This window comes from Cibotium barometz, chromosome 20 (assembly GCF_041138505.1).
Source record: "Cibotium barometz isolate CiBa-2024 chromosome 20, ASM4113850v1, whole genome shotgun sequence".
Taxonomy (NCBI): domain Eukaryota; kingdom Viridiplantae; phylum Streptophyta; class Polypodiopsida; order Cyatheales; family Cibotiaceae; genus Cibotium; species Cibotium barometz.
This window is the reverse complement of record NC_141065.1, coordinates 6,130,140-6,141,172: the sequence shown is the minus strand read 5'-3', so window position 1 is coordinate 6,141,172 and position 11,033 is coordinate 6,130,140.

Sequence of the window (11,033 nt, the reverse complement as noted above, 5' to 3'; positions counted from 1 at the left end):
ACATGCCCATCTTCATTAATAAAGAGATGTCCCTGTAATAGATGAATTTATGAGTTTCTATGGTGTAAAAATCAATAATTTTATTAAACGAGACATTTCCACTTAGAATCTTCAAATTTTGAGTCCAAATTTGGAATCTGCGCATGATTTTACCCTAGTATAAGATTTTGCAGTATCCAAAACGGACACCGGATCAAGCTTATAAGCAAATTTTAGTTTTTTTTAAACGACGACCTTTTTTTTAAAACGATGACCAAACTCTTTCGTTAGTTTTGAGCTGAACCGAGTTCAAAGGTACAGCCTGGATGAAGGAATTATGTATTATAATAGCAGGCTATGCATTCCCAATGATAAGGGAACTAAGGGTCAAATTCTGAATAAATCCCATAATAGCCTCATAGCATGACATCTAGGTTACATCAAGACCTACATGTTTGTAAAGAAAAGCTTCTTTTGGCCTAGACTAAAAAAGGATGTACTTAATCATGTATGTCAATGCCTGATATGTCAGAAAGTCAAAGCCGAGAGAGTAAAAATGCCTAGGAAGTTACATCCATTATACATCCCCTAGATGAAGTGGGAATGTATCAGTATGGATTTTATTATACTAGACTACCTTCAGTGCAATCAGGTTACAACTCCATCTTCGTGGTAGTTGGCAGACTAACCAAATTTGCCCATCTGATTCCAGTAAAAGAAACCTACACTAGAGTGGTTGTGGCTAGAGTGTTCCTCTAGGAAATCTTCAGATTGCATGGCCTACCCAGGAGAATAGGAAGTGATCGAGATCCCAAATTCACGTCAAGATTGTGGATTGCATTCTTCGAAGCAGTAGAAACTTTCTTGGATCTGAGCACAGCTTACCACCCCAAGACCAATGATCAAACAGAAAGGGTGAACCAAGTAATTGAGGATATACTTTGATCATGCTGTGGGCAGGGAACCCAAGAAGTGGCTAAGCTATCTGCACCTAGTCGAATTCGCCTACAATGCTTCTTATCACCGAAGTATCGGGATGAGCCCTTTCAAAGCTTTGGTATGGACAAGACTGCCTAACACCATTAACTTGGTCCGACCCATTGATTAGGGTTAAGATGTCTAGATAGATGCTTGATGACATGGAGCAACAGATGCAGTCAATCCGCAAGGATATAAAAGCTGCCTAGGATAGACAGAAGCAGTATGCAGATAAGAAGTGGTCAGATAAAAAATTCGAAGAAGCAGATATGGTCTTCATTCGAGTATGCCCCAAAAGAAGTTCCCTATCTCTAGGGAAGTACAAGAAGTTATCCCCCAGATACTGTGGGCCATATCTGATTACAAAGAAAGTAGGTGACTTAGCCCATGAACTTCTTCTGCCTCCTCATCTCAAAGTACATAATGTATTTCATGTCAGCCTACTTAAGAAGTATGTATCGAGCCCAAATCATGTGCTTAATGAACTCTTAACTTCTTCAACCCAAGGGCAGACGGAACTCCAACCTGAAGAAATCCTTGATATTCGAGAGAAGGTTCTCAGGAACAGAATTCTGAGAGAATTATTAGTCAAATGGAAGTTCTATCCTTTTGAAGATGCCACCTGAAGAAATCCTTGATATTCGAGAGAAGGTTCTCAGGAACAGAATTCTGAGAGAATTATTAGTCAAATGGAAGTTCTATCCTTTTGAAGATGCCACCTGGGAGAAAGAAGCCAAACTGATGCTACTGGATTACCCCCAGTTTACGAGCAGATGAGGATATCTCACATTTTTCAAGTGGGAGAGGATGTAACATTCCTCCCCAGCCCCTCAAGATGTCCAGTTTCTTCCCCTGTAATCAATCCCCTTTTTAGAATAATAAAAGATATTGTTTCTACCTGCGAGAAAATCTTCTAGAGAGAGATAATTCAATTTTTAGATATCTTTGGATAGAAAAATATCCCTACTTATTAAAATAAATTTTCCCGAAACAGAAGTTTAAAAAGAAAATCCTAAGGTGCATTAGAAATAAGTTATAATGTGCACAAAAGACCTTAGCCTAAGGGTCGATATTTTCTAAAAATTTTGGATTAAGGTTCCTATGGACCAATAAGATTAATCCAAATGTAGGGAGGAGATAAATTTAAGAATAAAAGAAAAACCCCCCAAAAATGAGTAAATGCTCACATAAGATGAAGAGTGGACTAAGGACCAAAGAAAAGTATTAAAAAACTGAATTTGACACCTCAGAGTGGGGATCTCCCCTCATGAAGTAGGAGCCTTTTTTCTCATCATTACCCCCGATTCTTAATCAATAAAATGAGATATTTCATCTCTCCTGTCTCTTGTTTCAAAACTAGATCCAAAAAGTAAGCTGAACTGACTCAAAAATGGTCAAAAATTGATCAAAGTGATCTGGAAAATTCTAGAGTCAGTTTGCTTGGTTAGAGGCTCACCCTTTTCCTATAAATAGAAGCCTCCCCCTTTGTAAAAGCTTAATGGTGTTTGTGCACTGTTACTCTACTCCTGTCCTGAGCCATCTACATTGAATTTCTTAATAATTCAATTGTTTTTGGCCTAATCCTCTCCAAAGTGAATTGGTGGCCACTCTTGCTTCAAACAAGAGTAGAACCCTCAATCCCTCAAGCCAAAGGAGAGCTTACAAGCTGCATGTAAGCTAATTTTCTAATTGTTTAATGAAAAATCTATGGTTTTCTTAATTTTTATGTTTTGCAAATGTTTGAATTAAATTCAAATGCTATGCCTTTGATAAAAAGGCCAACCCCTTCTCTTCCTTACATTCCAACCTTTCTCAATCCTAGAAAGATTAACTAAGGGATTAATCAAACTCTTCTTATTGTTTACTCTCTTGAATTTAGAAAATTATGTAGATTAGAGTTCTATAAATCTAAATTGAGTTAATTTAAGTTAAATAAAGAAAGATAAAAATGAGAAATGGTCAGCCATACAAAGGAGGTTATGGCAAAATTTTCTAGAATTTTATAAAAAAGAAAATTTATTTTTATGTTATTCCAAAAGAGTAATTCCCACCATTTTGCATCTAAAAGAAATGTTCTAATTACTCCATGTACATATTCACCCATGAATATACATGGATATCACTGATACTAATTATTAAAATTGATTTCTATGCATAGAAAGATGCATAAAGAATTTTTTTTAATTACAAAACTATTATTCTTATTAAATTTAATTTCTATGCATAGAAAGATGCATAATGGAATTTTTTTAAATTATAAAAGTGTTATTCTTATTAAATTTAATTTTTATGCATAGAAAGATACATAAAGGAAGTTTTTTTATTTATTATAATAGTGTTTTTCTTATTAAATTTAATTTTTATGCATAGAAAGATGTATAAAGAAATTCTTTTTATTTTAAAAAGTGTTATTCCTATTGAAATTGATTTTATGCATAAATAGATGCATAAAAGGATTTTTTTAAAAAGTGTTATTTCCATTGAAGTTGATTTTTATGCATAAACAGATGCATAAATTAGAATTCTCTTAAAATCTATGTTTAAATTCTATGAGTAATTGAATACTCTAAGAAATAAATTTCTATCGTTTTATATTCACACAGTTTGTAAAAAGAAAATTCAGGAAATCTATCAAGATCGAAATATTCAGATAAATGATTAATTTATTCCTCATTGGAATTCGTAACTTATTTTAGAATTCAATTAAGTGTATATTCAAAGAAAGAAATTCGGTAAAATAGTAACTCAATTATCAAATCTTTTCGAGAAAGATAGTTCAGAAAAAATCTTATCCGACGACTCGAACCTTGAATCAGACTATGACCAAGACCAAACTCTTTCGTGAGTTTCGAGAAAAGAAGATGTAACCAGTTTAGAAAAAATACACTCAAAACTTTTGCCAAATCAGAGACTAAGTTTGAGACCCTTCGAATTGCTCTATGGATCAAGGTTACAGAATTCGAGGAATTCTGGTATGAAATTCAAAATTCTGATCAAGAAGTTTTGGGGATACTGTTTCAAGAAATACTCCTTGTATTCAAAAGAAAATCAAACTGAAAACTTGCATAGAAACCCTATTTTCTTAAAGGACTGTCTTACGCCAGAATGCTATAGAGGGAGCATTTGGTATAGATTTTTCTAAGGGAAGTTCGGTTGGTGGGGAGTGTTCAAAGGATAGCTCTCGCGGCAAAGCTTGCCCAAGTCTTGACTAACCTCGGTATGGTTGAAAAATGGTGTGCTTCTGGTACGATGGACGAGGGCCGACGAGGCGGTCTCCCTGAGTGAAGTGCCAAGACACCTAAGGAGGATCTTGGAGGGTTCTGACCAGGCAATGCACGGGGTCGCGGTGCCTAGGACACCCATGCATATGTCGTGGAAGATATGTATGATGGACGAAATGATTATTGTAATCTGTTACTAGATCTTGTTTTATTACTGACCAGTGGTCTCAAACAAAGAGTCCAGAGTGATACTGTTTTTTTTTAGAAACAAGGGACTAGATGGAATTTTTGAGTTATGACATCTGTAACCAATAACTGTTTGTCAATGGATTGTTTTATAAGTTAAAGTTTTAAAGAGGAGTGTGTGTGTATCTGTATTCGAAAGCAAAAGTTAAGAAAGGCATTTAATTATGGGTGGGTGAGTAATTGTCTGGTTCTACCGATTCCAGTGGTGGTTGGGTGGTGCCTAACCCATGGGCCGTATGGGGTTATGCTGGAATCAGTGGTCTCTTAATATTTAAATTGAAATAATAGGAATATGCTTAGAATTCTATTAGTTAAATAAAAACCTGAAGAATTTCTCAAATGATTAGATCAACAGATGTGCCTACTTTCGGTTAGGAAAAAAGCGTTGATTTCTTCAAGCTAAGTCAGTGATAGTTTTCCTTCTATCTGGTTTAATCCGGTGAAGGATTGTTTAGTCTCTTGACCCCGTTAGAAAATTCATTAAGAAAATCAAAAAGGTGGAATCGTCCCCGTTTTTCGGGCAAGGAAAATTTTCTCGATTTCGGTTTCGGAATGACCACCAAATTAGTCTCATGTCCGGACATTCGAGGGCGAGGCCCCGAGTGGGAAACCCTGCCCCGCGCAAGAGGAAGCTACTCCCACTCTGCGGAGGGGGCAGAGGGATCTCAAAATAAGGAGGAGCTTTCATTAGGCAGTCTTGAAAAATGGTCCTTCGGTACTCTAAAAAACTTAATTATCTCTCTAGAATATTTTCTCTCTCTAGGAGGCCAAAACAAATAGAAACAATATCTTTTATTATTCTGAAAAGGGGATTGATTACAGGGGAAGAAACTGGACATCTTGAGGGGCTGGGGATGAATCTTACATCCTCTCCCACTTGAAAAACATGAGATGTCCTCATCTCGCAGACTGGGGGTAATCCAGCATTAGTTCGGCTTCTTTCTCCCAGGTGGCATCTTCAAAAGGATAGAACTTCCATTTGACTAATAATTCTCTCAGAATTCTATTCCTGAGAACCTTCTCTCGAACATCAAGGATTTCTTCAGGTTGGAGTTCCATCTGCCCTTGGGTTGAAGAAGTTAAGAGTTCATCACATTAAGCACATGATTCAGATACTTCTTAAGTAGGCTGACATAGAATACATTATGTACTTTGAGATGAGGAGGCAGAAGAAGTTCATAGGCTAAGTCACCTACTTTCTTTGTAATCAGATATGGCCCACAGTATCTGGGGGATAACTTCTTGTACTTCCCAAGAGATAGAGAACTTCTTTTGGGGCGTACTCGAATGAAGACCATATTTGCTTCTTCGAATTTTCTATCTGACCTCTTCTTATCGGCATACTGCTTCTGTCTATATCCTAGGCAGCTTTTATATCCTTGCAGATTGACTGCATCTGCTGCTCCATGTCATCAAGCATCTATCAGGACATCTCAACCCTAATCAATGGGTCGGACCAAGTTAATGGTGTTAGGCAGTCTTGTCCATACAAAGCAAAGGGTTCATCCTGATACTTTGGTGATAAGAAGCATTGTAGGCAAATTTGCGACTAGGTGCAGATAGCTTAGCCATTTCTTGGGTTCCCTGCCCTGCCACAGCATGACCGAAGTATATCTCCGATTACTTGGTTCACCCTTTCTGTTTGACCATCGATCTCAAGGGTGGTAAGCTGTGCTGAGATCCAAGAAAGTTCCTACTGCTTCGAAGAATGCAATCCAGAATCTTGACATGAATTTAGGATCTCGATCACTTTCTATTCTCCTGGGTAGGCCATGCAATCTAAAGATTTCCTTGAGAAACACTCTGGCCACATCCACTGCAGTGTAGGTTTCTTTTACTGTAATCAGATGTGCAACCTGATTGCACTGAAGGTAGTCTAGCAATGAAATCCATACTGATACTATAACATCCCTGTCCCCACTGCGCAACAGATTCGGGGTGCTAGCAGTGGAAGTAGCACATCTTACACAGGGCTCTTGCACAGGGCAGGGTCCCACACTCGGGGCCTCGCCCCACGGATATCCGGACAGGTGACTAATTCCTCGATTCTTCCAAACTGAACTCGAAAAAACTTCTCTTGCCCGAAAAGCACGGGCGATTCCACCAGGATAACTTTTCCCTAACGTAGTCAAAAGCCTTAACGAAACTGAGTTCATCTGATCGAACCCGTAAGTCCCATAGTCAGATCAGGGAAAAAGACTGTACTTGGATCATAGAGACCAACGCTTTTTTCCTCATTGAGAGGCACAGCCGTTGATTCTTTTCCATAGAACAATTTTTGTCTGGGATTTACTTCATCTATCGAACTAAACAGAAATTGAGTCTCGATTTACGGATCCATCAGTCCAGCCAGTCCCATGGGTTAGCCAACCGCCCAACCACTGTAGTGATGGGATCCAATTAGGAATTTGGTTAGGTTTTGTCTCGGGTACCAGGGAAAAGAGTTCCCAGGCCCCCTAGCCGGATGTTCATCGCAAACATCAAACTAGTCACACCACTTACACACCCAATATGAAATTGCCTTTTTCTCAGCATCAGCTATGTTTAAAACAATCCTTTAATGAAATCATCGTACAACTAATCACAATCCTCCAAAATATCCGGTTGAATCTTAATTTTCCAATCATTCCTTCATCGGAGTATCTATGGCATCATTGGCAACCAGAACGCTCACCACCTGTCCACTCAGGGGCCTTTTCAATAGTTCCTAGCTCATAGAACCCGGCAATATAATCACTCAGGGGCCTTTTCAATAGTTCCTAGCTCATAGTACCCGGCAATATAATCACTTATAAAATCAAGATGGAATCTGTGTTGAAGATCAGCAAGATCAACCACAGATCCATATAAAAGAGCCATGGACTCATCCATTGAGGACCAGCAAGGTCAATCAACCAGATCCATGCCCGGTTTCAGAAAACAACTCTTACTCCTTGTTCTAATATCTTCCACGACGCACGATGGGTATCTTCGGCGACCCAGAGCCCGAGCACCATATGGTCAGCACCCTCTAGGATCCTTCGCAGGTCACCTAGCGCTTCACTCATAGGCCGCTTCCTTGGTCCCTCATCCACCGTACCGGAAGCTCACCATTTAAATCGAGCCTAGGCTGGTCAAGACCTCGGCCGACCATGCTACGCGAGACGTCCTCCGTTGACTCTTCGTCAACTGTTGCAACTTTATCAGCACGACCTTAATCACAAGACGGTCAAAATGCTTCCCCAGCATCCTTAACATAAAACAATCATTTACAAACAGGTCACAAATACAGTTTCTATAATGAACTCTCATCTTTCCACATCAGTCCACATTACTTAATCCACATTCCATTCATATGTGTACTCATTCTCATCCAATCACATCATTTTCCATCTCATCACATCAGATTCATTCACATCATATATCATTTATTCACATCCCAAATCACATGTCATCACATCTCATCCATTTACTCATATCGACGTCACAGCATTTCACATACACATTCGCATTCATTATTCCACATACACATCCATATTCGTACATCCACATCCAGATATCCACTTCCACATTCGCATTCATACGTACATATCCATATCCACATCTATACATCCACATCCACATCTACATTCATACATCCACATCCACATTCACATTCATACATCCGCATTCATACATCCACATTCATATATACATATCCATATCCGCATTCATACATCTACATTCATACATCCGCATTCATACATACATATCCATATCCACATCCACATCCACATCCATACATCCACTTCCACATCCGCATTCATACATACATATCCATATCCACATCTATACATCCACATCCACATTCATACATCCACATCCACATTCACATTCATACATACATATCCATATCCACATCCATACATCCACATCCACATCCACATCCATACATCCACATCTGCATCTACATTCATACATCCACACATCCAATTTCATTTATCTGATTCATATCACTTCCATCCATCCATTTACATCTATCTGATTTCTATCACATCTCATCACATCTATTTATAGAATGTAAGAGAATTCTAATTTTTTGATAATAAAGATTCTTTACACATCTAATTAGGCATAAAGAAAACTTTAATAGGAATAACACTTTTATAAAAATCCTTTTATGCATCTATTTAGGCATAAATTCAATTTTAAGGAAAATAACACTTTCGAGTTAAAAATAAACATGTATAAATTCCATTTTAATGAGAATAACACCTTCAAAATAAAAATAAATCTTTTATGCATCTTCCCATGCATAAATTTAATTTAAATGAGAATGACACTTTTGAATTAAAAATCAATCTTTTATGCATCTTCCTATGCATAAGATCAAAATTGATGAAAATAACTCTTTTGAAATAAAAATAGATTTCTTTATGCATCATTCCATGTAAAAAATAAAATTAATGAAAATAACTCTTTTGAAATAAAAATAGATTTCTTTATGCATCTTTCTATGCATAAAATCAAAATTGATGAAAATAACTCTTTTGAACTAAAAATAGATTTCTTTATGCATCTTTCTATGCATAAAATCAAAATTGATGAGAATAACTCTTTTGGGTTAAAATAAATTCTTTATGCATCTTTCCATGCATAAATCCAATTTAGTAGGAATTAGACTTTTAGAATAAAAGAATTTCTCTTATGCATCCTATTTATGCATAAAATCATTTATGATGAAAATCACACTTTGAATATAAAAAAATATCTTGTATGCATAAAATCATTTATGATAAAAATCACTCTTTTAATATAAAAGAATTTCTTTTATGTATCTAATTTATGCATAAAATCATTTACGATGAAAATAGCACTTTTAATATAAAAAAGTCTTTTATGCATATGTTTATGCATACAATCATTTATGAGGAAAATCACTCTTTTAATATAAAAGAATTTCTTTTATGCATCTATTTATGCATAAAATCCTTTATGATGAAAATCACACTTTTAATATAAAAAAGTCTTTTATGCACCCAATTATGCATAGAATTCAATAATGATAAAAGTAACACTTTTAAAATAAAAAAATAATCTTTTATGCATACTTTTATGCATGAAAATCAAATATGATAAAATTAACACTTTTACAAAAAAAATAAATTTCTTTTATGCATCCTCTTATGCATAAAAATCAATAATGATAAAAGTAACACTTTTATAATTAAAAAATAATCTTTCATGCATATTTTTATGCATGAAAATCAAATATGATAAAAGTAACACTTTTATAATAAAAATAAATTTCTTTTATGCATCCTCTTATGCATAAAAATCAATAATGATAAAAGTAACACTTTTATAATAAAAAAAATAATCTTTTATGCATACTTTTATGCATGAAAATCAAATATGATAAAAGTAACACTTTTATAATAAAAATAAATTTCTTTTATGCATCCTCTTATGCATAAAATCCATAATGATAAAAGTAACACTTTTATAATTAAAAAAATAATCTTTTATGCATACTTTTATGCATGAAAATCAAATATGATAAAAGTAACACTTTTATAATAAAAATAAATTTCTTTTATGCATCCTCTTATGCATAAAATCCATAATGATAAAAGTAACACTTTTATAATTAAAAAAATAATCTTTTATGCATACTTTTATGCATGAAAATCAAATATGATAAAAGTAACACTTTTATAATAAAAAAAAATTCTTTTATGCATCCTCTTATGCATAAAAATCAATAATGATAAAAGTAACACTTCTATAATAAAAAAATAATCTTTTATGCATACTTTTATGCATGAAAATCAAATATGATAAAAGTAACACTTTTATAGTAAAACTAAATTTTTTTTATGCATCCTCTTATGCATAAAAATCAATAATGATAAAAGTAACACTTTTATTATAAAAAAATAATCTTTTATGCATATTTTTATGCATGAAAATCAAATATGATAAAAGTAACACTTTTATAAAAAAATTATCAATAAGTATCTTTCATAGAATTTAATTCTATTGAAAATCATTCTTTCATAAAAATTAATCAATATGCATCTTTTTATGCATGAATGAAATTGACACTTTTAGAATACTCTAACGATGGGGATTACTCTTTTTGATTAATAAAAGATGAAATTTATTTCATAATTTTTCAAAAAATTTTACCATAACCTCCTTTGTATAGCTAACCATTTTTCAATTTTTAACTTACTAAAATTAATTAGAAGTTTACCAAGAGTATTTAAATCATTCTAATGTAAACAATCAAAGAGAAACATTATGAAAAACTTTATTTTATTCATTAATCATTCATCTAGGATAAAGAATGGTTGTATTTACTAGAGAAGAGAGGGGAATGCCTTTTTGCAATGAGGCATAACATCATTTTTAATTTAGAGAGGACAAAAATCATAAAGAACCATAAAAACCATAAAAAACCATAAAATGAATGGAAAAGAGAAGAATCTCCAACTTACATAGATAATTTGAGAGCTTTCCTTTGGCTTGATGGTTTGAGGGTTCTACTCTTATTTGAAAACAAGAGTGGCCACCAATCTTTTGGAAGAGGGAAGGTCAAAAACTAATGAATTATGAGTAAATTCATTGTTTTTGGCACTTGGGAGA